The sequence below is a fragment of the Phyllobates terribilis genome, unplaced genomic scaffold, assembly GCF_046119375.1.
Source record: "Phyllobates terribilis strain yellow unplaced genomic scaffold, ASM4611937v1 Scaffold_416__1_contigs__length_1633014, whole genome shotgun sequence".
In the NCBI taxonomy this organism is placed as follows: domain Eukaryota; kingdom Metazoa; phylum Chordata; class Amphibia; order Anura; family Dendrobatidae; genus Phyllobates; species Phyllobates terribilis.
The window spans coordinates 1608454-1633015 of NW_027363176.1; the positions used below are offsets into that span (position 1 = coordinate 1608454).

Genomic DNA, 24562 nt, shown 5'->3' on the forward strand with positions numbered 1-24562 from the left:
ACAGACATATTAGGCAAGCATTTTGGAGCTTTCACCTAAATAACTACAGGTGGTGAGATAAGCTGCACAATATAATTGACCTTTCAGTATATTGTTGCACACACACCATCTATTTAGCAAATGCCCTTGTTATCAACAGCAGCCTTTTAAACTCACCTGAGCTAACAGGTATGTGCGCTGGTTACTCTGCTGCGCTTAAAATTTCTTTTTTGGTTTGCTACAATGCCTTTTCTGAAACGTTGTCTCCTTCTGCTGGAACACTGACTTCTTTCATTTAATGCCTGCAGACTATAAAAGAGAACCCAACCCAAAAAGTTTGGTTGATTAGTCTGTGGCATTCTGTTAAACTGTTGCTTATGGCGGTCTCTGTGAGCTTCTCAGCGACATTCAGCCAGCCAGGTATCCTGCCTGCAGTAGATGGAATGTGGCAATGGAACGCTGGCTGCGCGTGTCATAATAGGCTCTGAGCCTTTATATACCTGTGCACAGCAGCAGCCACCTTCAGTCTGCTGCTGGACAGCCAGCAGCAGCAGCAGCAGGAGAGGTATGTAATCAGGAGCCCTCCTGCTAAGGGTAGACAGCTGCTCGCTCCACCCCACCCCCCGCCTTAATTGGTTCTCCTCCCTTCCAACGGTGTTGAGGCGGGTGGGAACAGCAGGGGGTGAAGGTGCTGTGTTTAAAGAGGTGGAGTTATGCAGATCTAAAACGCGTGGATTGCAGCAGCAGCAAGCCGAAAAGTGCAGGCATGTAAGGGATCTAGAGGTTGACAACATGTCTTCTTAACGGGAGTCCAGGAGCTCATCTCCACAAATGGACTTTTCAGGATCCTTGGGTGGCTCCGTAGTTTGAAACCAATTCTGGTTATCGCTTCTCGGCCTTTTGGCTAAGATCAAGTGTAGTATCTGTTCTTATCAGTTTAATATCTGATACGTCCCCTATCTGGAGACCATATATTAAATGGATTTTTAGAACAGGGAGATGGAAAAAGAGCTTGCTCTGTCCACTCCACGCATTGACCTGGTATTGCAGTATCTCCAGGACCGGTGCACCCCTTCTTTAATGCAGTTTCTAAAATCAGAAAGAATTGAATTCAATGTTTTTTGTTCATTTTGCTTGTTTGTCGGATTTTGGGATGGACTCTTTGGCTTTGCTTTTCTTCTCCTCATTGGATTTTTCATGTTCAAAGTTGCAGAAGCCAGATTACAAGCTCATTTTGGTTCAACTTCAGCAACTGTGCATTGCATTGCCATGTAATGTGATGCAATGCTATCTTTCTAGCTCTCCCTTTTTACTTCCTTTTGGATAAACAGACATATTAGGCAAGCATTTTGGAGCTTTCACCTAAATAACTACAGGTGGTGAGATAAGCTGCACAATATAATTGACCTTTCAGTATATTGTTGCACACACACCATCTATTTAGCAAATGCCCTTGTTATCAACAGCAGCCTTTTAAACTCACCTGAGCTAACAGGTATGTGCGCTGGTTACTCTGCTGCGCTTAAAATTTCTTTTTTGGTTTGCTACAATGCCTTTTCTGAAACGTTGTCTCCTTCTGCTGGAACCCTGACTTCTTTCATTTAATGCCTGCAGACTATAAAAGAGAACCCAACCCAAAAAGTTTGGTTGATTAGTCTGTGGCATTCTGTTAAACTGTTGCTTATGGCGGTCTCTGTGAGCTTCTCAGCGACATTCAGCCAGCCAGGTATCCTGCCTGCAGTAGATGGAATGTGGCAATGGAACGCTGGCTGCGCGTGTCATAATAGGCTCTGAGCCTTTATATACCTGTGCACAGCAGCAGCCACCTTCAGTCTGCTGCTGGACAGCCAGCAGCAGCAGCAGGAGAGGTATGTAATCAGGAGCCCTCCTGCTAAGGGTAGACAGCTGCTCGTTCCACCCCACCCCCCGCCTTAATTGGTTCTCCTCCCTTCCAACGGTGTTGAGGCGGGTGGGAACAGCAGGGGGTGAAGGTGCTGTGTTTAAAGAGGTGGAGTTATGCAGATCTAAAACGCGTGGATTGCAGCAGCAGCAAGCCGAAAAGTGCAGGCATGTAAGGGATCTAGAGGTTGACAACATGTCTTCTTAACGGGAGTCCAGGAGCTCATCTCCACAAATGGACTTTTCAGGATCCTTGGGTGGCTCCGTAGTTTGAAACCAATTCTGGTTATCGCTTCTCGGCCTTTTGGCTAAGATCAAGTGTAGTATCTGTTCTTATCAGTTTAATATCTGATACGTCCCCTATCTGGGGACCATATATTAAATGGATTTTTAGAACAGGGAGATGGAAAAAGAGCTTGCTCTGTCCACTCCACGCATTGACCTGGTATTGCAGTATCTCCAGGACCGGTGCACCCCTTCTTTAATGCAGTTTCTAAAATCAGAAAGAATTGAATTCAATGTTTTTTGTTCATTTTGCTTGTTTGTCGGATTTTGGGATGGACTCTTTGGCTTTGCTTTTCTTCTCCTCATTGGATTTTTCATGTTCAAAGTTGCAGAAGCCAGATTACAAGCTCATTTTGGTTCAACTTCAGCAACTGTGCATTGCATTGCCATGTAATGTGATGCAATGCTATCTTTCTAGCTCTCCCTTTTTACTTCCTTTTGGATAAACAGACATATTAGGCAAGCATTTTGGAGCTTTCACCTAAATAACTACAGGTGGTGAGATAAGCTGCACAATATAATTGACCTTTCAGTATATTGTTGCACACACACCATCTATTTAGCAAATGCCCTTGTTATCAACAGCAGCCTTTTAAACTCACCTGAGCTAACAGGTATGTGCGCTGGTTACTCTGCTGCGCTTAAAATTTCTTTTTTGGTTTGCTACAATGCCTTTTCTGAAACGTTGTCTCCTTCTGCTGGAACACTGACTTCTTTCATTTAATGCCTGCAGACTATAAAAGAGAACCCAACCCAAAAAGTTTGGTTGATTAGTCTGTGGCATTCTGTTAAACTGTTGCTTATGGCGGTCTCTGTGAGCTTCTCAGCGACATTCAGCCAGCCAGGTATCCTGCCTGCAGTAGATGGAATGTGGCAATGGAACGCTGGCTGCGCGTGTCATAATAGGCTCTGAGCCTTTATATACCTGTGCACAGCAGCAGCCACCTTCAGTCTGCTGCTGGACAGCCAGCAGCAGCAGCAGCAGGAGAGGTATGTAATCAGGAGCCCTCCTGCTAAGGGTAGACAGCTGCTCGTTCCACCCCACCCCCCGCCTTAATTGGTTCTCCTCCCTTCCAACGGTGTTGAGGCGGGTGGGAACAGCAGGGGGTGAAGGTGCTGTGTTTAAAGAGGTGGAGTTATGCAGATCTAAAACGCGTGGATTGCAGCAGCAGCAAGCCGAAAAGTGCAGGCATGTAAGGGATCTAGAGGTTGACAACATGTCTTCTTAACGGGAGTCCAGGAGCTCATCTCCACAAATGGACTTTTCAGGATCCTTGGGTGGCTCCGTAGTTTGAAACCAATTCTGGTTATCGCTTCTCGGCCTTTTGGCTAAGATCAAGTGTAGTATCTGTTCTTATCAGTTTAATATCTGATACGTCCCCTATCTGGGGACCATATATTAAATGGATTTTTAGAACAGGGAGATGGAAAAAGAGCTTGCTCTGTCCACTCCACGCATTGACCTGGTATTGCAGTATCTCCAGGACCGGTGCACCCCTTCTTTAATGCAGTTTCTAAAATCAGAAAGAATTGAATTCAATGTTTTTTGTTCATTTTGCTTGTTTGTTGGATTTTGGGATGGACTCTTTGGCTTTGCTTTTCTTCTCCTCATTGGATTTTTCATGTTCAAAGTTGCAGAAGCCAGATTACAAGCTCATTTTGGTTCAACTTCAGCAACTGTGCATTGCATTGCCATGTAATGTGATGCAATGCTATCTTTCTAGCTCTCCCTTTTTACTTCCTTTTGGATAAACAGACATATTAGGCAAGCATTTTGGAGCTTTCACCTAAATAACTACAGGTGGTGAGATAAGCTGCACAATATAATTGACCTTTCAGTATATTGTTGCACACACACCATCTATTTAGCAAATGCCCTTGTTATCAACAGCAGCCTTTTAAACTCACCTGAGCTAACAGGTATGTGCGCTGGTTACTCTGCTGCGCTTAAAATTTCTTTTTTGGTTTGCTACAATGCCTTTTCTGAAACGTTGTCTCCTTCTGCTGGAACACTGACTTCTTTCACTTAATGCCTGCAGACTATAAAAGAGAACCCAACCCAAAAAGTTTGGTTGATTAGTCTGTGGCATTCTGTTAAACTGTTGCTTATGGCGGTCTCTGTGAGCTTCTCAGCGACATTCAGCCAGCCAGGTATCCTGCCTGCAGTAGATGGAATGTGGCAATGGAACGCTGGCTGCGCGTGTCATAATAGGCTCTGAGCCTTTATATACCTGTGCACAGCAGCAGCCACCTTCAGTCTGCTGCTGGACAGCCAGCAGCAGCAGCAGCAGGAGAGGTATGTAATCAGGAGCCCTCCTGCTAAGGGTAGACAGCTGCTCGTTCCACCCCACCCCCCGCCTTAATTGGTTCTCCTCCCTTCCAATGGTGTTGAGGCGGGTGGGAACAGCAGGGGGTGAAGGTGCTGTGTTTAAAGAGGTGGAGTTATGCAGATCTAAAACGCGTGGATTGCAGCAGCAGCAAGCCGAAAAGTGCAGGCATGTAAGGGATCTAGAGGTTGACAACATGTCTTCTTAACGGGAGTCCAGGAGCTCATCTCCACAAATGGACTTTTCAGGATCCTTGGGTGGCTCCGTAGTTTGAAACCAATTCTGGTTATCGCTTCTCGGCCTTTTGGCTAAGATCAAGTGTAGTATCTGTTCTTATCAGTTTAATATCTGATACGTCCCCTATCTGGGGACCATATATTAAATGGATTTTTAGAACAGGGAGATGGAAAAAGAGCTTGCTCTGTCCACTCCACGCATTGACTTGGTATTGCAGTATCTCCAGGACCGGTGCACCACTTCTTTAATGCAGTTTCTAAAATCAGAAAGAATTGAATTCAATGTTTTTTGTTCATTTTGCTTGTTTGTCGGATTTTGGGATGGACTCTTTGGCTTTGCTTTTCTTCTCCTCATTGGATTTTTCATGTTCAAAGTTGCAGAAGCCAGATTACAAGCTCATTTTGGTTCAACTTCAGCAACTGTGCATTGCATTGCCATGTAATGTGATGCAATGCTATCTTTCTAGCTCTCCCTTTTTACTTCCTTTTGGATAAACAGACATATTAGGCAAGCATTTTGGAGCTTTCACCTAAATAACTACAGGTGGTGAGATAAGCTGCACAATATAATTGACCTTTCAGTATATTGTTGCACACACACCATCTATTTAGCAAATGCCCTTGTTATCAACAGCAGCCTTTTAAACTCACCTGAGCTAACAGGTATGTGCGCTGGTTACTCTGCTGCGCTTAAAATTTCTTTTTTGGTTTGCTACAATGCCTTTTCTGAAACGTTGTCTCCTTCTGCTGGAACACTGACTTCTTTCATTTAATGCCTGCAGACTATAAAAGAGAACCCAACCCAAAAAGTTTGGTTGATTAGTCTGTGGCATTCTGTTAAACTGTTGCTTATGGCGGTCTCTGTGAGCTTCTCAGCGACATTCAGCCAGCCAGGTATCCTGCCTGCAGTAGATGGAATGTGGCAATGGAACGCTGGCTGCGCGTGTCATAATAGGCTCTGAGCCTTTATATACCTGTGCACAGCAGCAGCCACCTTCAGTCTGCTGCTGGACAGCCAGCAGCAGCAGCAGCAGGAGAGGTATGTAATCAGGAGCCCTCCTGCTAAGGGTAGACAGCTGCTCGTTCCACCCCACCCCCCGCCTTAATTGGTTCTCCTCCCTTCCAACGGTGTTGAGGCGGGTGGGAACAGCAGGGGGTGAAGGTGCTGTGTTTAAAGAGGTGGAGTTATGCAGATCTAAAACGCGTGGATTGCAGCAGCAGCAAGCCGAAAAGTGCAGGCATGTAAGGGATCTAGAGGTTGACAACATGTCTTCTTAACGGGAGTCCAGGAGCTCATCTCCACAAATGGACTTTTCAGGATCCTTGGGTGGCTCCGTAGTTTGAAACCAATTCTGGTTATCGCTTCTCGGCCTTTTGGCTAAGATCAAGTGTAGTATCTGTTCTTATCAGTTTAATATCTGATACGTCCCCTATCTGGGGACCATATATTAAATGGATTTTTAGAACAGGGAGATGGAAAAAGAGCTTGCTCTGTCCACTCCACGCATTGACCTGGTATTGCAGTATCTCCAGGACCGGTGCACCCCTTCTTTAATGCAGTTTCTAAAATCAGAAAGAATTGAATTCAATGTTTTTTGTTCATTTTGCTTGTTTGTCGGATTTTGGGATGGACTCTTTGGCTTTGCTTTTCTTCTCCTCATTGGATTTTTCATGTTCAAAGTTGCAGAAGCCAGATTACAAGCTCATTTTGGTTCAACTTCAGCAACTGTGCATTGCATTGCCATGTAATGTGATGCAATGCTATCTTTCTAGCTCTCCCTTTTTACTTCCTTTTGGATAAACAGACATATTAGGCAAGCATTTTGGAGCTTTCACCTAAATAACTACAGGTGGTGAGATAAGCTGCACAATATAATTGACCTTTCAGTATATTGTTGCACACACACCATCTATTTAGCAAATGCCCTTGTTATCAACAGCAGCCTTTTAAACTCACCTGAGCTAACAGGTATGTGCGCTGGTTACTCTGCTGCGCTTAAAATTTCTTTTTTGGTTTGCTACAATGCCTTTTCTGAAACGTTGTCTCCCTCTGCTGGAACACTGACTTCTTTCATTTAATGCCTGCAGACTATAAAAGAGAACCCAACCCAAAAAGTTTGGTTGATTAGTCTGTGGCATTCTGTTAAACTGTTGCTTATGGCGGTCTCTGTGAGCTTCTCAGCGACATTCAGCCAGCCAGGTATCCTGCCTGCAGTAGATGGAATGTGGCAATGGAACACTGGCTGCGCGTGTCATAATAGGCTCTGAGCCTTTATATACCTGTGCACAGCAGCAGCCACCTTCAGTCTGCTGCTGGACAGCCAGCAGCAGCAGCAGCAGGAGAGGTATGTAATCAGGAGCCCTCCTGCTAAGGGTAGACAGCTGCTCGTTCCACTCCACCCCCCGCCTTAATTGGTTCTCCTCCCTTCCAACGGTGTTGAGGCGGGTGGGAACAGCAGGGGGTGAAGGTGCTGTGTTTAAAGAGGTGGAGTTATGCAGATCTAAAACGCGTGGATTGCAGCAGCAGCAAGCCGAAAAGTGCAGGCATGTAAGGGATCTAGAGGTTGACAACATGTCTTCTTAACGGGAGTCCAGGAGCTCATCTCCACAAATGGACTTTTCAGGATCCTTGGGTGGCTCCGTAGTTTGAAACCAATTCTGGTTATCGCTTCTCGGCCTTTTGGCTAAGATCAAGTGTAGTATCTGTTCTTATCAGTTTAATATCTGATACGTCCCCTATCTGGGGACCATATATTAAATGGATTTTTAGAACAGGGAGATGGAAAAAGAGCTTGCTCTGTCCACTCCACGCATTGACCTGGTATTGCAGTATCTCCAGGACCGGTGCACCCCTTCTTTAATGCAGTTTCTAAAATCAGAAAGAATTGAATTCAATGTTTTTTGTTCATTTTGCTTGTTTGTCGGATTTTGGGATGGACTCTTTGGCTTTGCTTTTCTTCTCCTCATTGGATTTTTCATGTTCAAAGTTGCAGAAGCCAGATTACAAGCTCATTTTGGTTCAACTTCAGCAACTGTGCATTGCATTGCCATGTAATGTGATGCAATGCTATCTTTCTAGCTCTCCCTTTTTACTTCCTTTTGGATAAACAGACATATTAGGCAAGCATTTTGGAGCTTTCACCTAAATAACTACAGGTGGTGAGATAAGCTGCACAATATAATTGACCTTTCAGTATATTGTTGCACACACACCATCTATTTAGCAAATGCCCTTGTTATCAACAGCAGCCTTTTAAACTCACCTGAGCTAACAGGTATGTGCGCTGGTTACTCTGCTGCGCTTAAAATTTCTTTTTTGGTTTGCTACAATGCCTTTTCTGAAACGTTGTCTCCCTCTGCTGGAACACTGACTTCTTTCATTTAATGCCTGCAGACTATAAAAGAGAACCCAACCCAAAAAGTTTGGTTGATTAGTCTGTGGCATTCTGTTAAACTGTTGCTTATGGCGGTCTCTGTGAGCTTCTCAGCGACATTCAGCCAGCCAGGTATCCTGCCTGCAGTAGATGGAATGTGGCAATGGAACGCTGGCTGCGGGTGTCATAATAGGCTCTGAGCCTTTATATACCTGTGCACAGCAGCAGCCACCTTCAGTCTGCTGCTGGACAGCCAGCAGCAGCAGCAGCAGGAGAGGTATGTAATCAGGAGCCCTCCTGCTAAGGGTAGACAGCTGCTCGTTCCACCCCACCCCCCGCCTTAATTGGTTCTCCTCCCTTCCAACGGTGTTGAGGCGGGTGGGAACAGCAGGGGGTGAAGGTGCTGTGTTTAAAGAGGTGGAGTTATGCAGATCTAAAACGCGTGGATTGCAGCAGCAGCAAGCTGAAAAGTGCAGGCATGTAAGGGATCTAGAGGTTGACAACATGTCTTCTTAACGGGAGTCCAGGAGCTCATCTCCACAAATGGACTTTTCAGGATCCTTGGGTGGCTCCGTAGTTTGAAACCAATTCTGGTTATCGCTTCTCGGCCTTTTGGCTAAGATCAAGTGTAGTATCTGTTCTTATCAGTTTAATATCTGATACGTCCCCTATCTGGGGACCATATATTAAATGGATTTTTAGAACAGGGAGATGGAAAAAGAGCTTGCTCTGTCCACTCCACGCATTGACCTGGTATTGCAGTATCTCCAGGACCGGTGCACCCCTTCTTTAATGCAGTTTCTAAAATCAGAAAGAATTGAATTCAATGTTTTTTGTTCATTTTGCTTGTTTGTCGGATTTTGGGATGGACTCTTTGGCTTTGCTTTTCTTCTCCTCATTGGATTTTTCATGTTCAAAGTTGCAGAAGCCAGATTACAAGCTCATTTTGGTTCAACTTCAGCAACTGTGCATTGCATTGCCATGTAATGTGATGCAATGCTATCTTTCTAGCTCTCCCTTTTTACTTCCTTTTGGATAAACAGACATATTAGGCAAGCATTTTGGAGCTTTCACCTAAATAACTACAGGTGGTGAGATAAGCTGCACAATATAATTGACCTTTCAGTATATTGTTGCACACACACCATCTATTTAGCAAATGCCCTTGTTATCAACAGCAGCCTTTTAAACTCACCTGAGCTAACAGGTATGTGCGCTGGTTACTCTGCTGCGCTTAAAATTTCTTTTTTGGTTTGCTACAATGCCTTTTCTGAAACGTTGTCTCCCTCTGCTGGAACACTGACTTCTTTCATTTAATGCCTGCAGACTATAAAAGAGAACCCAACCCAAAAAGTTTGGTTGATTAGTCTGTGGCATTCTGTTAAACTGTTGCTTATGGCGGTCTCTGTGAGCTTCTCAGCGACATTCAGCCAGCCAGGTATCCTGCCTGCAGTAGATGGAATGTGGCAATGGAACGCTGGCTGCGCGTGTCATAATAGGCTCTGAGCCTTTATGTAGCTGTGCACAGCAGCAGCCACCTTCAGTCTGCTGCTGGACAGCCAGCAGCAGCAGCAGCAGGAGAGGTATGTAATCAGGAGCCCTCCTGCTAAGGGTAGACAGCTGCTCGTTCCACCCCACCCCCCGCCTTAATTGGTTCTCCTCCCTTCCAACGGTGTTGAGGCGGGTGGGAACAGCAGGGGGTGAAGGTGCTGTGTTTAAAGAGGTGGAGTTATGCAGATCTAAAACGCGTGGATTGCAGCAGCAGCAAGCCGAAAAGTGCAGGCATGTAAGGGATCTAGAGGTTGACAACATGTCTTCTTAACGGGAGTCCAGGAGCTCATCTCCACAAATGGACTTTTCAGGATCCTTGGGTGGCTCCGTAGTTTGAAACCAATTCTGGTTATCGCTTCTCGGCCTTTTGGCTAAGATCAAGTGTAGTATCTTTCGAAAAGGCGGTTTTGGATGTTGGCCGCCCTAGTAGATTGATACATTATGCACACTGGGGTTTAGGCGCTTGTTAGTACGCCAGGTGGCTAATATAGTCATCTGGTGGAAAGCATGGCCCCCCAGGATCGACGCCATTGGGCCGGGGAAGATCGAAAGCCCGAAGTGTGAAGTGCCCCAGGAGTGGTGACCCTGGGGTGCCTTAACTCACTGGGATTGGGAACCCCACTTGAGTTTATGGCACATTTGCACTAGCACTTCAATATTTCTTTCTTCACACACACCCTTATTCCGGGCCTTCTGGCCTTAGGATGGGGAATTTTTCAATTCCCGGTCGAAGGTCCGGGCAGTATTATACTGTGAAACCTTCACTATTTATTTAATTTTTTTTTGTCACTGTGTGTCCACTTTTTCACGTGTGTCCACGTCCTTACTAGGATTTTGTCGGGATGCGGTTCCCTTACGGGTTCCTCTCTTGGCAGGTCTAGGGGGGGAGTGTGTGGCCATCAGGTTCCGCTCCCCCCTGAACCCCCCTGGCTCTCCTCTTTCGGGAGGAGAGCGTTGTTGGCTCCCCTCTTCCGGGAGGGGAGCACAGTCTTTGGCTCCCAGTGCCTTGCTCGGGTGAGAACTCGGGCAGGTGCTGGGGGTAAGATTGGGTCGCCTCTGGCTCCGGCTGGAGGTGGCTATTTGTCCCTGTGCCTCGCTGTGGCCTTCTGGCTCGGAGGGACGGGGAATGGTTTGGGGGACCCTTCTCCTTTTGGAGAGGGTTTCAAGAAGACCAGCATCCTAGTGCACTTTTTTTTGTGGCACTTGTCACTTTTTTAAGCGCACTCGGGTTTTGTACACGAATTCGGGCTTTCGAAAAAAAAAAAAAAAAAAATCTGTTCTTATCAGTTTAATATCTGATACGTCCCATATCTGGGGACCATATAATAAATGGATTTTTAGAACAGGGAGATGGAAAAAGAGCTTGCTCTGTCCACTCCACGCATTGACCTGGTATTGCAGTATCTCCAGGACCGGTGCACCCCTTCTTTAATGCAGTTTCTAAAATCAGAAAGAATTGAATTCAATGTTTTTTGTTCATTTTGCTTGTTTGTCGGATTTTGGGATGGAATCTTTGGCTTTGCTTTTCTTCTCCTCACTGGATTTTTCATGTTCAAAGTTGCAGAAGCCAGATTACAAGCTCATTTTGGTTCAACTTCAGCAACTGTGCATTGCATTGCCATGTAATGTGATGCAATGCTATCTTTCTAGCTCTCCCTTTTTACTTCCTTTTGGATAAACAGACATATTAGGCAAGCATTTTGGAGCTTTCACCTAAATAACTACAGGTGGTGAGATAAGCTGCACAATATAATTGACCTTTCAGTATATTGTTGCACACACACCATCTATTTAGCAAATGCCCTTGTTATCAACAGCAGCCTTTTAAACTCACCTGAGCTAACAGGTATGTGCGCTGGTTACTCTGCTGCGCTTAAAATTTCTTTTTTGGTTTGCTACAATGCCTTTTCTGAAACGTTGTCTCCCTCTGCTGGAACACTGACTTCTTTCATTTAATGCCTGCAGACTATAAAAGAGAACCCAACCCAAAAAGTTTGGTTGATTAGTCTGTGGCATTCTGTTAAACTGTTGCTTATGGCGGTCTCTGTGAGCTTCTCAGCGACATTCAGCCAGCCAGGTATCCTGCCTGCAGTAGATGGAATGTGGCAATGGAACGCTGGCTGCGCGTGTCATAATAGGCTCTGAGCCTTTATATACCTGTGCACAGCAGCAGCCACCTTCAGTCTGCTGCTGGACAGCCAGCAGCAGCAGCAGCAGGAGAGGTATGTAATCAGGAGCCCTCCTGCTAAGGGTAGACAGCTGCTCGTTCCACCCCACCCCCCGCCTTAATTGGTTCTCCTCCCTTCCAACGGTGTTGAGGCGGGTGGGAACAGCAGGGGGTGAAGGTGCTGTGTTTAAAGAGGTGGAGTTATGCAGATCTAAAATGCGTGGATTGCAGCAGCAGCAAGCCGAAAAGTGCAGGCATGTAAGGGATCTAGAGGTTGACAACATGTCTTCTTAACGGGAGTCCAGGAGCTCATCTCCACAAATGGACTTTTCAGGATCCTTGGGTGGCTCCGTAGTTTGAAACCAATTCTGGTTATCGCTTCTCGGCCTTTTGGCTAAGATCAAGTGTAGTATCTGTTCTTATCAGTTTAATATCTGATACGTTCCCTATCTGGGGACCATATATTAAATGGATTTTTAGAACAGGGAGATGGAAAAAGAGCTTGCTCTGTCCACTCCACGCATTGACCTGGTATTGCAGTATCTCCAGGACCGGTGCACCCCTTCTTTAATGCAGTTTCTAAAATCAGAAAGAATTGAATTCAATGTTTTTTGTTCATTTTGCTTGTTTGTCGGATTTTGGGATGGACTCTTTGGCTTTGCTTTTCTTCTCCTCATTGGACTTTTCATGTTCAAAGTTGCAGAAGCCAGATTACAAGCTCATTTTGGTTCAACTTCAGCAACTGTGCATTGCATTGCCATGTAATGTGATGCAATGCTATCTTTCTAGCTCTCCCTTTTTACTTCCTTTTGGATAAACAGACATATTAGGCAAGCATTTTGGAGCTTTCACCTAAATAACTACAGGTGGTGAGATAAGCTGCACAATATAATTGACCTTTCAGTATATTGTTGCACACACACCATCTATTTAGCAAATGCCCTTGTTATCAACAGCAGCCTTTTAAACTCACCTGAGCTAACAGGTATGTGCGCTGGTTACTCTGCTGCGCTTAAAATTTCTTTTTTGGTTTGCTACAATGCCTTTTCTGAAACGTTGTCTCCCTCTGCTGGAACACTGACTTCTTTCATTTAATGCCTGCAGACTATAAAAGAGAACCCAACCCAAAAAGTTTGGTTGATTAGTCTGTGGCATTCTGTTAAACTGTTGCTTATGGCGGTCTCTGTGAGCTTCTCAGCGACATTCAGCCAGCCAGGTATCCTGCCTGCAGTAGATGGAATGTGGCAATGGAACGCTGGCTGCGCGTGTCATAATAGGCTCTGAGCCTTTATATACCTGTGCACAGCAGCAGCCACCTTCAGTCTGCTGCTGGACAGCCAGCAGCAGCAGCAGCAGGAGAGGTATGTAATCAGGAGCCCTCCTGCTAAGGGTAGACAGCTGCTCGTTCCACCCCACCCCCCGCCTTAATTGGTTCTCCTCCCTTCCAACGGTGTTGAGGCGGGTGGGAACAGCAGGGGGTGAAGGTGCTGTGTTTAAAGAGGTGGAGTTATGCAGATCTAAAACGCGTGGATTGCAGCAGCAGCAAGCCGAAAAGTGCAGGCATGTAAGGGATCTAGAGGTTGACAACATGTCTTCTTAACGGGAGTCCAGGAGCTCATCTCCACAAATGGACTTTTCAGGATCCTTGGGTGGCTCCGTAGTTTGAAACCAATTCTGGTTATCGCTTCTCGGCCTTTTGGCTAAGATCAAGTGTAGTATCTGTTCTTATCAGTTTAATATCTGATACGTCCCCTATCTGGGGACCATATATTAAATGGATTTTTAGAACAGGGAGATGGAAAAAGAGCTTGCTCTGTCCACTCCACGCATTGACCTGGTATTGCAGTATCTCCAGGACCGGTGCACCCCTTCTTTAATGCAGTTTCTAAAATCAGAAAGAATTGAATTCAATGTTTTTTGTTCATTTTGCTTGTTTGTCGGATTTTGGGATGGACTCTTTGGCTTTGCTTTTCTTCTCCTCATTGGATTTTTCATGTTCAAAGTTGCAGAAGCCAGATTACAAGCTCATTTTGGTTCAACTTCAGCAACTGTGCATTGCATTGCCATGTAATGTGATGCAATGCTATCTTTCTAGCTCTCCCTTTTTACTTCCTTTTGGATAAACAGACATATTAGGCAAGCATTTTGGAGCTTTCACCTAAATAACTACAGGTGGTGAGATAAGCTGCACAATATAATTGACCTTTCAGTATATTGTTGCACACACACCATCTATTTAGCAAATGCCCTTGTTATCAACAGCAGCCTTTTAAACTCACCTGAGCTAACAGGTATGTGCGCTGGTTACTCTGCTGCGCTTAAAATTTCTTTTTTGGTTTGCTACAATGCCTTTTCTGAAACGTTGTCTCCCTCTGCTGGAACACTGACTTCTTTCATTTAATGCCTGCAGACTATAAAAGAGAACCCAACCCAAAAAGTTTGGTTGATTAGTCTGTGGCATTCTGTTAAACTGTTGCTTATGGCGGTCTCTGTGAGCTTCTCAGCGACATTCAGCCAGCCAGGTATCCTGCCTGCAGTAGATGGAATGTGGCAATGGAACGCTGGCTGCGCGTGTCATAATAGGCTCTGAGCCTTTATATACCTGTGCACAGCAGCAGCCACCTTCAGTCTGCTGCTGGACAGCCAGCAGCAGCAGCAGCAGGAGAGGTATGTAATCAGGAGCCCTCCTGCTAAGGGTAGACAGCTGCTCGTTCCACCCCACCCCCCGCCTTAATTGGTTCTCCTCCCTTCCAACGGTGTTGAGGCGGGTGGGAACAGCAGGGGGTGAAGGTGCTGTGTTTAAAGAGGTGGAGTTATGCAGATCTAAAATGCGTGGATTGCAGCAGCAGCAAGCCGAAAAGTGCAGGCATGTAAGGGATCTAGAGGTTGACAACATGTCTTCTTAACGGGAGTCCAGGAGCTCATCTCCACAAATGGACTTTTCAGGATCCTTGGGTGGCTCCGTAGTTTGAAACCAATTCTGGTTATCGCTTCTCGGCCTTTTGGCTAAGATCAAGTGTAGTATCTGTTCTTATCAGTTTAATATCTGATACGTCCCCTATCTGGGGACCATATATTAAATGGATTTTTAGAACAGGGAGATGGTAAAAGAGCTTGCTCTGTCCACTCCACGCATTGACCTGGTATTGCAGTATCTCCAGGACCGGTGCACCCCTTCTTTAATGCAGTTTCTAAAATCAGAAAGAATTGAATTCAATGTTTTTTGTTCATTTTGCTTGTTTGTCGGATTTTGGGATGGACTCTTTGGCTTTGCTTTTCTTCTCCTCATTAGACTTTTCATGTTCAAAGTTGCAGAAGCCAGATTACAAGCTCATTTTGGTTCAACTTCAGCAACTGTGCATTGCATTGCCATGTAATGTGATGCAATGCTATCTTTCTAGCTCTCCCTTTTTACTTCCTTTTGGATAAACAGACATATTAGGCAAGCATTTTGGAGCTTTCACCTAAATAACTACAGGTGGTGAGATAAGCTGCACAATATAATTGACCTTTCAGTATATTGTTGCACACACACCATCTATTTAGCAAATGCCCTTGTTATCAACAGCAGCCTTTTAAACTCACCTGAGCTAACAGGTATGTGCGCTGGTTACTCTGCTGCGCTTAAAATTTCTTTTTTGGTTTGCTACAATGCCTTTTCTGAAACGTTGTCTCCCTCTGCTGGAACACTGACTTCTTTCATTTAATGCCTGCAGACTATAAAAGAGAACCCAACCCAAAAAGTTTGGTTGATTAGTCTGTGGCATTCTGTTAAACTGTTGCTTATGGCGGTCTCTGTGAGCTTCTCAGCGACATTCAGCCAGCCAGGTATCCTGCCTGCAGTAGATGGAATGTGGCAATGGAACGCTGGCTGCGCGTGTCATAATAGGCTCTGAGCCTTTATATACCTGTGCACAGCAGCAGCCACCTTCAGTCTGCTGCTGGACAGCCAGCAGCAGCAGCAGCAGGAGAGGTATGTAATCAGGAGCCCTCCTGCTAAGGGTAGACAGCTGCTCGTTCCACCCCACCCCCCGCCTTAATTGGTTCTCCTCCCTTCCAACGGTGTTGAGGCGGGTGGGAACAGCAGGGGGTGAAGGTGCTGTGTTTAAAGAGGTGGAGTTATGCAGATCTAAAACGCGTGGATTGCAGCAGCAGCAAGCCGAAAAGTGCAGGCATGTAAGGGATCTAGAGGTTGACAACATGTCTTCTTAACGGGAGTCCAGGAGCTCATCTCCACAAATGGACTTTTCAGGATCCTTGGGTGGCTCCGTAGTTTGAAACCAATTCTGGTTATCGCTTCTCGGCCTTTTGGCTAAGATCAAGTGTAGTATCTGTTCTTATCAGTTTAATATCTGATACGTCCCCTATCTGGGGACCATATATTAAATGGATTTTTAGAACAGGGAGATGGAAAAAGAGCTTGCTCTGTCCACTCCACGCATTGACCTGGTATTGCAGTATCTCCAGGACCGGTGCACCCCTTCTTTAATGCAGTTTCTAAAATCAGAAAGAATTGAATTCAATGTTTTTTGTTCATTTTGCTTGTTTGTCGGATTTTGGGATGGACTCTTTGGCTTTGCTTTTCTTCTCCTCATTGGATTTTTCATGTTCAAAGTTGCAGAAGCCAGATTACAAGCTCATTTTGGTTCAACTTCAGCAACTGTGCATTGCATTGCCATGTAATGTGATGCAATGCTATCTTTCTAGCTCTCCCTTTTTACTTCCTTTTGGATAAACAGACATATTAGGCAAGCATTTTGGAGCTTTCACCTAAATAACTACAGGTGGTGAGATAAGCTGCACAATATAATTGACCTTTCAGTATATTGTTGCACACACACCATCTATTTAGCAAATGCCCTTGTTATCAACAGCAGCCTTTTAAACTCACCTGAGCTAACAGGTATGTGCGCTGGTTACTCTGCTGCGCTTAAAATTTCTTTTTTGGTTTGCTACAATGCCTTTTCTGAAACGTTGTCTCCCTCTGCTGGAACACTGACTTCTTTCATTTAATGCCTGCAGACTATAAAAGAGAACCCAACCCAAAAAGTTTGGTTGATTAGTCTGTGGCATTCTGTTAAACTGTTGCTTATGGCGGTCTCTGTGAGCTTCTCAGCGACATTCAGCCAGCCAGGTATCCTGCCTGCAGTAGATGGAATGTGGCAATGGAACGCTGGCTGCGCGTGTCATAATAGGCTCTGAGCCTTTATATACCTGTGCACAGCAGCAGCCACCTTCAGTCTGCTGCTGGACAGCCAGCAGCAGCAGCAGCAGGAGAGGTATGTAATCAGGAGCCCTCCTGCTAAGGGTAGACAGCTGCTCGTTCCACCCCACCCCCCGCCTTAATTGGTTCTCCTCCCTTCCAACGGTGTTGAGGCGGGTGGGAACAGCAGGGGGTGAAGGTGCTGTGTTTAAAGAGGTGGAGTTATGCAGATCTAAAATGCGTGGATTGCAGCAGCAGCAAGCCGAAAAGTGCAGGCATGTAAGGGATCTAGAGGTTGACAACATGTCTTCTTAACGGGAGTCCAGGAGCTCATCTCCACAAATGGACTTTTCAGGATCCTTGGGTGGCTCCGTAGTTTGAAACCAATTCTGGTTATCGCTTCTCGGCCTTTTGGCTAAGATCAAGTGTAGTATCTGTTCTTATCAGTTTAATATCTGATACGTCCCCTATCTGGGGACCATATATTAAATGGATTTTTAGAACAGGGAGATGGTAAAAGAGCTTGCTCTGTCCACTCCACGCATTGACCTGGTATTGCAGTATCTCCAGGACCGGTGCACCCCTTCTTTAATGCAGTTTCTAAAATCAGAAAGAATTGAATTCAATGTTTTTTGTTCATTTTGCTTGTTTGTCGGATTTTGGGATGGACTCTTTGGCTTTGCTTTTCTTCTCCTCATTAGACTTTTCATGTTCAAAGTTGCAGAAGCCAGATTACAAGCTCATTTTGGTTCAACTTCAGCAACTGTGCATTGCATTGCCATGTAATGTGATGCAATGCTATCTTTCTAGCTCTCCCTTTTTACTTCCTTTTGGATAAACAGACATATTAGGCAAGCATTTTGGAGCTTTCACCTAAATAACTACAGGTGGTGAGATAAGCTGCACAATATAATTGACCTTTCAGTATATTGTTGCACACACACCATCTATTTAGCAAATGCCCTTGTTATCAACAGCAGCCTTTTAAACTCACCTGAGCTAACAGGTATGTGCGCTGGTTACTCTGCTGCGCTTAAAATTTCTTTTTTGGTTTGCTACAATGCCTTTTCTGAAACGTTGTCTCCCTCTGCTGGAACACTGACTTCTTTCATTTAATGCCTGCAGACTATAAAAGAGAACCCAACCCAAAAAGTTTGGTTGATTAGTCTGTGGCATTCTGTTAAACTGTTGCTTATGGCGGTCTCTGTGAGCTTCTCAGCGACATTCAGCCAGCCAGGTATCCTGCCTGCAGTAGATGGAATGTGGCAATGGAACGCTGGCTGCGCGTGTCATAATAGGCTCTGAGCCTTTATATACCTGTGCACAGCAGCAGCCACCTTCAGTCTGCTGCTGGACAGCCAGCAGCAGCAGCAGCAGGAGAGGTATGTAATCAGGAGCCCTCCTGCTAAGGGTAGACAGCTGCTCGTTCCACCCCACCCCCCGCCTTAATTGGTTCTCCTCCCTTCCAACGGTGTTGAGGCGGGTGGGAACAGCAGGGGGTGAAGGTGCTGTGTTTAAAGAGGTGGAGTTATGCAGATCTAAAACGCGTGGATTGCAGCAGCAGCAAGCCGAAAAGTGCAGGCATGTAAGGGATCTAGAGGTTGACAACATGTCTTCTTAACGGGAGTCCAGGAGCTCATCTCCACAAATGGACTTTTCAGGATCCTTGGGTGGCTCCGTAGTTTGAAACCAATTCTGGTTATCGCTTCTCGGCCTTTTGGCTAAGATCAAGTGTAGTATCTGTTCTTATCAGTTTAATATCTGATACGTCCCCTATCTGGGGACCATATATTAAATGGATTTTTAGAACAGGGAGATGGAAAAAGAGCTTGCTCTGTCCACTCCACGCATTGACCTGGTATTGCAGTATCTCCAGGACCGGTGCACCCCTTCTTTAATGCAGTTTCTAAAATCAGAAAGAATTGAATTCAATGTTTTTTGTTCATTTTGCTTGTTTGTCAGATTTTGGGATGGACTCTTTGGCTTTGCTTTTCTTCTCCTCATTGGATTTTTCATGTTCAAAGTTGCAGAAGCCAGATTACAAGCTCATTTTGGTTCAACTTCAGCAACTGTGCATTGCATTGCCATGTAATGTGATGCAATGCTATCTTTCTAGCTCTCCCTTTTTACTTCCTTTTGGATAAACAGACATATTAGGCAAGCATTTTGGAGCTTTCACCTAAATAACTACAGGTGGTGAGATAAGCTGCACAATATAATTGACCTTTCAGTATATTGTTGCACACACACCATCTATTTAGCAAATGCCCTTGTTATCAACAGCAGCCTTTTAAACTCACCTGAGCTAACAGGTATGTGCGCTGGTTACTCTGCTGCGCTTAAAATTTCTTTTTTGGTTTGCTACAATGCCTTTTCTGAAACATTGTCTCCCTCTGCTGGAACACTGACTTCTTTCATTTAATGCCTGCAGACTATAAAAGAGAACCCAACCCAAAAAGTTTGGTTGATTAGTCTGTGGCATTCTGTTAAACTGTAGCTTATGGCGGTCTCTGTGAGCTTCTCAGCGACATTCAGCCAGCCAGGTATCCTGCCTGCAGTAGATGGAATGTGGCAATGGAACGCTGGCTGCGCGTGTCATAATAGGCTCTGAGCCTTTATATACCTGTGCACAGCAGCAGCCACCTTCAGTCTGCTGCTGGACAGCCAGCAGCAGCAGCAGCAGGAGAGGTATGTAATCAGGAGCCCTCCTGCTAAGGGTAGACAGCTGCTCGTTCCACCCCACCCCCCGCCTTAATTGGTTCTCCTCCCTTCCAACGGTGTTGAGGCGGGTGGGAACAGCAGGGGGTGAAGGTGCTGTGTTTAAAGAGGTGGAGTTATGCAGATCTAAAACGCGTGGATTGCAGCAGCAGCAAGCCGAAAAGTGCAGGCATGTAAGGGATCTAGAGGTTGACAACATGTCTTCTTAACGGGAGTCCAGGAGCTCATCTCCACAAATGGACTTTTCAGGATCCTTGGGTGGCTCCGTAGTTTGAAACCAATTCTGGTTATCGCTTCTCGGCCTTTTGGCTAAGATCAAGTGTAGTATCTGTTCTTATCAGTTTAATATCTGATACGTCCCCTATCTGGGGACCATATATTAAATGGATTTTTAGAACAGGGAGATGGAAAAAGAGCTTGCTCTGTCCACTCCACGCATTGACCTGGTATTGCAGTATCTCCAGGACCGGTGCACCCCTTCTTTAATGCAGTTTCTAAAATCAGAAAGAATTGAATTCAATGTTTTTTGTTCATGTTGCTTGTTTGTCGGATTTTGGGATGGACTCTTTGGCTTTGCTTTTCTTCTCCTCATTGGATTTTTCATGTTCAAAGTTGCAGAAGCCAGATTACAAGCTCATTTTGGTTCAACTTCAGCAACTGTGCATTGCATTGCCATGTAATGTGATGCAATGCTGTCTTTCTAGCTCTCCCTTTTTACTTCCTTTTGGATAAACAGACATATTAGGCAAGCATTTTGGAGCTTTCACCTAAATAACTACAGGTGGTGAGATAAGCTGCACAATATAATTGACCTTTCAGTATATTGTTGCACACACACCATCTATTTAGCAAATGCCCTTGTTATCAACAGCAGCCTTTTAAACTCACCTGAGCTAACAGGTATGTGCGCTGGTTACTCTGCTGCGCTTAAAATTTCTTTTTTGGTTTGCTACAATGCCTTTTCTGAAACGTTGTCTCCCTATGCTGGAACACTGACTTCTTTCATTTAATGCCTGCAGACTATAAAAGAGAACCCAACCCAAAAAGTTTGGTTGATTAGTCTGTGGCATTCTGTTAAACTGTTGCTTATGGCGGTCTCTGTGAGCTTCTCAGCGACATTCAGCCAGCCAGGTATCCTGCCTGCAGTAGATGGAATGTGGCAATGGAACGCTGGCTGCGCGTGTCATAATAGGCTCTGAGCCTTTATATACCTGTGCACAGCAGCAGCCACCTTCAGTCTGCTGCTGGACAGCCAGCAGCAGCAGCAGCAGGAGAGGTATGTAATCAGGAGCCCTCCTGCTAAGGGTAGACAGCTGCTCGTTCCACCCCACCCCCCGCCTTAATTGGTTCTCCTCCCTTCCAACGGTGTTGAGGCGGGTGGGAACAGCAGGGGGTGAAGGTGCTGTGTTTAAAGAGGTGGAGTTATGCAGATCTAAAACGCGTGGATTGCAGCAGCAGCAAGCCGAAAAGTGCAGGCATGTAAGGGATCTAGAGGTTGACAACATGTCTTCTTAACGGGAGTCCAGGAGCTCATCTCCACAAATGGACTTTTCAGGATCCTTGGGTGGCTCCGTAGTTTGAAACCAATTCTGGTTATCGCTTCTCGGCCTTTTGGCTAAGATCAAGTGTAGTATCTGTTCTTATCAGTTTAATATCTGATACGTCCCCTATCTGGGGACCATATATTAAATGGATTTTTAGAACAGGGAGATGGAAAAAGAGCTTGCTCTGTCCACTCCACGCATTGACCTGGTATTGCAGTATCTCCAGGACCGGTGCACCCCTTCTTTAATGCAGTTTCTAAAATCAGAAAGAATTGAATTCAATGTTTTTTGTTCATTTTGCTTGTTTGTCAGATTTTGGGATGGACTCTTTGGCTTTGCTTTTCTTCTCCTCATTGGATTTTTCATGTTCAAAGTTGCAGAAGCCAGATTACAAGCTCATTTTGGTTCAACTTCAGCAACTGTGCATTGCATTGCCATGTAATGTGATGCAATGCTATCTTTCTAGCTCTCCCTTTTTACTTCCTTTTGGATAAACAGACATATTAGGCAAGCATTTTGGAGCTTTCACCTAAATAACTACAGGTGGTGAGATAAGCTGCACAATATAATTGACCTTTCAGTATATTGTTGCACACACACCATCTATTTAGCAAATGCCCTTGTTATCAACAGCAGCCTTTTAAACTCACCTGAGCTAACAGGTATGTGCGCTGGTTACTCTGCTGCGCTTAAAATTTCTTTTTTGGTTTGCTACAATGCCTTTTCTGAAACATTGTCTCCCTCTGCTGGAACACTGACTTCTTTCATTTAATGCCTGCAGACTATAAAAGAGAACCCAACCCAAAAAGTTTGGTTGATTAGTCTGTGGCATTCTGTTAAACTGTAGCTTATGGCGGTCTCTGTGAGCTTCTCAGCGACATTCAGCCAGCCAGGTATCCTGCCTGCAGTAGATGGAATGTGGCAATGGAACGCTGGCTGCGCGTGTCATAATAGGCTCTGAGCCTTTATATACCTGTGCACAGCAGCAGCCACCTTCAGTCTGCTGCTGGACAGCCAGCAGCAGCAGCAGCAGGAGAGGTATGTAATCAGGAGCCCTCCTGCTAAGGGTAGACAGCTGCTCGTTCCACCCCACCCCCCGCCTTAATTGGTTCTCCTCCCTTCCAACGGTGTTGAGGCGGGTGGGAACAGCAGGGGGTGAAGGTGCTGTGTTTAAAGAGGTGGAGTTATGCAGATCTAAAACGCGTGGATTGCAGCAGCAGCAAGCCGAAAAGTGCAGGCATGTAAGGGATCTAGAGGTTGACAACATGTCTTCTTAACGGGAGTCCAGGAGCTCATCTCCACAAATGGACTTTTCAGGATCCTTGGGTGGCTCCGTAGTTTGAAACCAATTCTGGTTATCGCTTCTCGGCCTTTTGGCTAAGATCAAGTGTAGTATCTGTTCTTATCAGTTTAATATCTGATACGTCCCCTATCTGGGGACCATATATTAAATGGATTTTTAGAACAGGGAGATGGAAAAAGAGCTTGCTCTGTCCACTCCACGCATTGACCTGGTATTGCAGTATCTCCAGGACCGGTGCACCCCTTCTTTAATGCAGTTTCTAAAATCAGAAAGAATTGAATTCAATGTTTTTTGTTCATGTTGCTTGTTTGTCGGATTTTGGGATGGACTCTTTGGCTTTGCTTTTCTTCTCCTCATTGGATTTTTCATGTTCAAAGTTGCAGAAGCCAGATTACAAGCTCATTTTGGTTCAACTTCAGCAACTGTGCATTGCATTGCCATGTAATGTGATGCAATGCTGTCTTTCTAGCTCTCCCTTTTTACTTCCTTTTGGATAAACAGACATATTAGGCAAGCATTTTGGAGCTTTCACCTAAATAACTACAGGTGGTGAGATAAGCTGCACAATATAATTGACCTTTCAGTATATTGTTGCACACACACCATCTATTTAGCAAATGCCCTTGTTATCAACAGCAGCCTTTTAAACTCACCTGAGCTAACAGGTATGTGCGCTGGTTACTCTGCTGCGCTTAAAATTTCTTTTTTGGTTTGCTACAATGCCTTTTCTGAAACGTTGTCTCCCTATGCTGGAACACTGACTTCTTTCATTTAATGCCTGCAGACTATAAAAGAGAACCCAACCCAAAAAGTTTGGTTGATTAGTCTGTGGCATTCTGTTAAACTGTAGCTTATGGCGGTCTCTGTGAGCTTCTCAGCGACATTCAGCCAGCCAGGTATCCTGCCTGCAGTAGATGGAATGTGGCAATGGAACGCTGGCTGCGCGTGTCATAATAGGCTCTGAGCCTTTATATACCTGTGCACAGCAGCAGCCACCTTCAGTCTGCTGCTGGACAGCCAGCAGCAGCAGCAGCAGGAGAGGTATGTAATCAGGAGCCCTCCTGCTAAGGGTAGACAGCTGCTCGTTCCACCCCACCCCCCGCCTTAATTGGTTCTCCTCCCTTCCAACGGTGTTGAGGCAGGTGGGAACAGCAGGGGGTGAAGGTGCTGTGTTTAAAGAGGTGGAGTTATGCAGATCTAAAACGCGTGGATTGCAGCAGCAGCAAGCCGAAAAGTGCAGGCATGTAAGGGATCTAGAGGTTGACAACATGTCTTCTTAACGGGAGTCCAGGAGCTCATCTCCACAAATGGACTTTTCAGGATCCTTGGGTGGCTCCGTAGTTTGAAACCAATTCTGGTTATCGCTTCTCGGCCTTTTGGCTAAGATCAAGTGTAGTATCTGTTCTTATCAGTTTAATATCTGATACGTCCCCTATCTGGGGACCATATATTAAATGGATTTTTAGAACAGGGAGATGGAAAAAGAGCTTGCTCTGTCCACTCCACGCATTGACCTGGTATTGCAGTATCTCCAGGACCGGTGCACCCCTTCTTTAATGCAGTTTCTAAAATCAGAAAGAATTGAATTCAATGTTTTTTGTTCATTTTGCTTGTTTGTCGGATTTTGGGATGGACTCTTTGGCTTTGCTTTTCTTCTCCTCATTGGATTTTTCATGTTCAAAGTTGCAGAAGCCAGATTACAAGCTCATTTTGGTTCAACTTCAGCAACTGTGCATTGCATTGCCATGTAATGTGATGCAATGCTATCTTTCTAGCTCTCCCTTTTTACTTCCTTTTGGATAAACAGACATATTAGGCAAGCATTTTGGAGCTTTCACCTAAATAACTACAGGTGGTGAGATAAGCTGCACAATATAATTGACCTTTCAGTATATTGTTGCACACACACCATCTATTTAGCAAATGCCCTTGTTATCAACAGCAGCCTTTTAAACTCACCTGAGCTAACAGGTATG

The 24562-nt window shown here is 45.2% G+C and overlaps 18 non-coding genes and 1 pseudogene across 18 annotated transcripts; all 19 read left to right on the forward strand.

Annotated features, from left to right (window-relative positions):
• The first annotated feature begins 863 nt into the window (after positions 1–863).
• On the forward strand, positions 864–1054 carry LOC141227056 (U2 spliceosomal RNA). Its single transcript, XR_012294166.1, has one exon. It is a non-coding gene; the product is annotated as a U2 spliceosomal RNA (small nuclear RNA).
• Positions 1055–2166: 1112 nt separating this feature from the next.
• LOC141226914 (U2 spliceosomal RNA) lies at positions 2167–2357 on the forward strand. The gene has a single exon (XR_012294030.1). It is a non-coding gene; the product is annotated as a U2 spliceosomal RNA (small nuclear RNA).
• Positions 2358–3472: 1115 nt separating this feature from the next.
• Positions 3473–3663, forward strand: LOC141226915 (U2 spliceosomal RNA). Its single transcript, XR_012294031.1, has one exon. It is a non-coding gene; the product is annotated as a U2 spliceosomal RNA (small nuclear RNA).
• Positions 3664–4778: 1115 nt separating this feature from the next.
• Positions 4779–4969, forward strand: LOC141226994 (U2 spliceosomal RNA). Its single transcript, XR_012294107.1, has one exon. It is a non-coding gene; the product is annotated as a U2 spliceosomal RNA (small nuclear RNA).
• Positions 4970–6084: 1115 nt separating this feature from the next.
• LOC141226916 (U2 spliceosomal RNA) lies at positions 6085–6275 on the forward strand. Its single transcript, XR_012294032.1, has one exon. It is a non-coding gene; the product is annotated as a U2 spliceosomal RNA (small nuclear RNA).
• Positions 6276–7390: 1115 nt separating this feature from the next.
• On the forward strand, positions 7391–7581 carry LOC141226917 (U2 spliceosomal RNA). Its single transcript, XR_012294033.1, has one exon. It is a non-coding gene; the product is annotated as a U2 spliceosomal RNA (small nuclear RNA).
• Positions 7582–8696: 1115 nt separating this feature from the next.
• Positions 8697–8887, forward strand: LOC141226919 (U2 spliceosomal RNA). The gene has a single exon (XR_012294035.1). It is a non-coding gene; the product is annotated as a U2 spliceosomal RNA (small nuclear RNA).
• A 1115-nt stretch (positions 8888–10002) lies between these two features.
• Positions 10003–10094, forward strand: LOC141227352 (U2 spliceosomal RNA; annotated as a pseudogene).
• Positions 10095–10893: 799 nt separating this feature from the next.
• LOC141227278 (U2 spliceosomal RNA) lies at positions 10894–11077 on the forward strand. The gene has a single exon (XR_012294347.1). It is a non-coding gene; the product is annotated as a U2 spliceosomal RNA (small nuclear RNA).
• A 1115-nt stretch (positions 11078–12192) lies between these two features.
• On the forward strand, positions 12193–12383 carry LOC141226975 (U2 spliceosomal RNA). Its single transcript, XR_012294088.1, has one exon. It is a non-coding gene; the product is annotated as a U2 spliceosomal RNA (small nuclear RNA).
• Positions 12384–13498: 1115 nt separating this feature from the next.
• LOC141226920 (U2 spliceosomal RNA) lies at positions 13499–13689 on the forward strand. Its single transcript, XR_012294036.1, has one exon. It is a non-coding gene; the product is annotated as a U2 spliceosomal RNA (small nuclear RNA).
• A 1115-nt stretch (positions 13690–14804) lies between these two features.
• LOC141226942 (U2 spliceosomal RNA) lies at positions 14805–14995 on the forward strand. The gene has a single exon (XR_012294055.1). It is a non-coding gene; the product is annotated as a U2 spliceosomal RNA (small nuclear RNA).
• Positions 14996–16110: 1115 nt separating this feature from the next.
• Positions 16111–16301, forward strand: LOC141226921 (U2 spliceosomal RNA). Its single transcript, XR_012294037.1, has one exon. It is a non-coding gene; the product is annotated as a U2 spliceosomal RNA (small nuclear RNA).
• Positions 16302–17416: 1115 nt separating this feature from the next.
• On the forward strand, positions 17417–17607 carry LOC141226944 (U2 spliceosomal RNA). Its single transcript, XR_012294057.1, has one exon. It is a non-coding gene; the product is annotated as a U2 spliceosomal RNA (small nuclear RNA).
• Positions 17608–18722: 1115 nt separating this feature from the next.
• Positions 18723–18913, forward strand: LOC141226922 (U2 spliceosomal RNA). The gene has a single exon (XR_012294038.1). It is a non-coding gene; the product is annotated as a U2 spliceosomal RNA (small nuclear RNA).
• Positions 18914–20028: 1115 nt separating this feature from the next.
• Positions 20029–20219, forward strand: LOC141226923 (U2 spliceosomal RNA). The gene has a single exon (XR_012294039.1). It is a non-coding gene; the product is annotated as a U2 spliceosomal RNA (small nuclear RNA).
• A 1115-nt stretch (positions 20220–21334) lies between these two features.
• Positions 21335–21525, forward strand: LOC141226925 (U2 spliceosomal RNA). Its single transcript, XR_012294040.1, has one exon. It is a non-coding gene; the product is annotated as a U2 spliceosomal RNA (small nuclear RNA).
• Positions 21526–22640: 1115 nt separating this feature from the next.
• On the forward strand, positions 22641–22831 carry LOC141226926 (U2 spliceosomal RNA). The gene has a single exon (XR_012294041.1). It is a non-coding gene; the product is annotated as a U2 spliceosomal RNA (small nuclear RNA).
• A 1115-nt stretch (positions 22832–23946) lies between these two features.
• Positions 23947–24137, forward strand: LOC141226927 (U2 spliceosomal RNA). Its single transcript, XR_012294042.1, has one exon. It is a non-coding gene; the product is annotated as a U2 spliceosomal RNA (small nuclear RNA).
• Positions 24138–24562: the final 425 nt, after the last annotated feature.